The sequence below is a fragment of the Octopus bimaculoides genome, chromosome 11 (assembly GCF_001194135.2).
Source record: "Octopus bimaculoides isolate UCB-OBI-ISO-001 chromosome 11, ASM119413v2, whole genome shotgun sequence".
Taxonomy (NCBI): Eukaryota; Metazoa; Mollusca; class Cephalopoda; order Octopoda; family Octopodidae; genus Octopus; species Octopus bimaculoides.
Genome location: NC_068991.1, coordinates 43,684,039 through 43,686,193, shown reverse-complemented (window position 1 = coordinate 43,686,193; position 2,155 = coordinate 43,684,039). Strand labels below are relative to the sequence as shown.

Below are 2,155 nucleotides of genomic sequence, written 5' to 3'. Positions count from 1 at the left end.
CAATTCGATTAAATCTCTTTTACCTTTTGTTTCAGTCACTGGACTGCATCCATGCTGGTACACCACCTTGAAGGGTTTAGTTGAACAAATCAACCCCAGTCTTATTTTGGCTGGTACTTATTCTATTGCTCTCTTTTGCTAAACCAGTGAGTTACAGGGATGTAAACAAACCAACACCAGTTGTCAAGCAGCAATGACACACACAAACACACACACACACACACACACATACATACACAAACAAGTTTCTTTCAGTTTTCATCAGCCAAATCCACTCACAAGGGCTAGGATGACCAAAGCTATAGTAGAAGATATTTGCTCAAGGTGCCATGCAGTGGGACTGAACCCAGAATCATATGGTTGGGAAGCAAGTTTCTTATCACACAGCCACACCTGTGTCTATACATAAATGATTTTTATATTAACAATTTTGGAGAGATAAAGAGTAATGTTGTTCATTTTGGGATTCAAATAACAGAATGCCATAAAGCAGTTAGTCGTTTCAAAGATGAGCAAAATTTCCAATGTACCACTATTGTTTCTGAGTACCAGTAAAACTATTGCAAGTGATTAATAATAATTCTTTCTAATATAGGCACAAGACCTATATTAGGTCTTGTGGAAGAGGGTTACACCTTGTGGGGAGAGGGTTAGTTGATTACATCGATCAAGTGTTCAACTGGTACTTATTTATCAACTCTAAAAGGATGAAAGGCAAAGTCAGCCTTGGCAGCATTTGAACTCAGAACATAAAGATGGACAAAATGTCACATGCATTTTGCCTGGTAATGATTTCAAATTTTGGCATAAGGCCAGCAATTTCAGGAGAGGGGGTAAGTTGGTTACATTGACCCCAGTGCTCAACAGGTGCTTATTTTATGACCCTGAAAGGATGAAAGGTAAGTCAACAATGGAAGAATTTGAATTCAGAATATAAAGATGGATGAAATGCTGCTAAGCATTTTTCCGAGCATACTAACAATTCTGCCAGATTGCCACAATAATAATAATAACGGGTTCTATTTTAAGTACAAGGCCAACAATTTTTTATGGAATAGGTGGGGTTAGTTGATACCATTGATCTCAGGACTTGACTGGTACTTTATCAACCCTCGAGAGGTGAAAAGCAAAGTTGATCTCAGTAGGATTTGAACTCAAAATGTATGGTCAAAGAAATACCACAAGGCATTTTGTCTGACATTCTAACAATCTGCCAGTTTGCTACCTTGGTTGCTGATTTAAACACAAGAACAACAATTTTAAATGCAGAAGGTTAATCAATGCCACTAGGTAAGGTAAAGTTACTTTCTCAAGTCATATTGACTCATAAGGGTTGGTTTCCCAGTTTCATGGCATATATATTCCCTACCTGGTGTTCTTATAGCTGAATCACTACCAGAAATAAAGAAGAAGTTTCAGATATGGAAGCAAGGTCTTGAATCGAAAGGCCTTAGGGTTAACCTAGCAAAAACCAAAGTCTTAGTACGTAGGAAGGCAGACAAATCACAAGTCCATTCAGGTAGATGGCCCTGCTCAATCTGTAGAAAAGGTGTAGGTAGTAACTCTGTAAGGTGCAATATCAGAGGAAGGTTAACAGGGAAAATAGCTTTTGTGTGTGATAGATGCACAAGTACAATAAACACCAAAAATGTACAGAAAATAGACTCCATCAACTGCCATGGGGATAAGCTAGAGGTAGTAGATAGCTTCCGTTATATAGGTGATCAAGTTAGTAGTGGAGGTGGATACTCTGAGAGTGTAGCTGTTGGAATAAGATTAGGCTGGGCAAAGTTTAGAGAGCTCCCGCCTCTGCTGGCAACAAAGGGCCTTTCTCTAAGAATGAAAGGCAGATTGCCTGTGTGCAAACAGCTATGCTACATAGCAGTGAAACATGGGCTGTTGAAAGAAATGAAGCCAGTATGCTTCACTGGATGTGCAGTGTCAGTGTGCATGTTTGATAGAGTGTAAGCATCTTGAGAGAAAAGTTAGGCATAAGATGCATCAGATGTGGTGTGCAAGGGAGATGAATGCACTGGTATAGTCATGTGATGTGTATGGTTGAAGACAGCTGTGTAAAGAAGTGCCGATCCCTAACTGTGGAGGGAACCTGTGGTAGAGGTAGACCCAGGAAGATATGGGATGAGGTGGTGAAGCA

General features: G+C 39.8%; 1 protein-coding gene across 2 annotated transcripts in view; it reads right to left on the bottom strand.

Annotated features, from left to right (window-relative positions):
• LOC106879837 (2-oxoisovalerate dehydrogenase subunit alpha, mitochondrial) overlaps positions 1 to 2,155 on the bottom strand; it is a 34,401-nt gene that overhangs the window by 13,419 nt on the left and 18,827 nt on the right. The gene's annotated exons all lie outside the window — the stretch shown is intronic.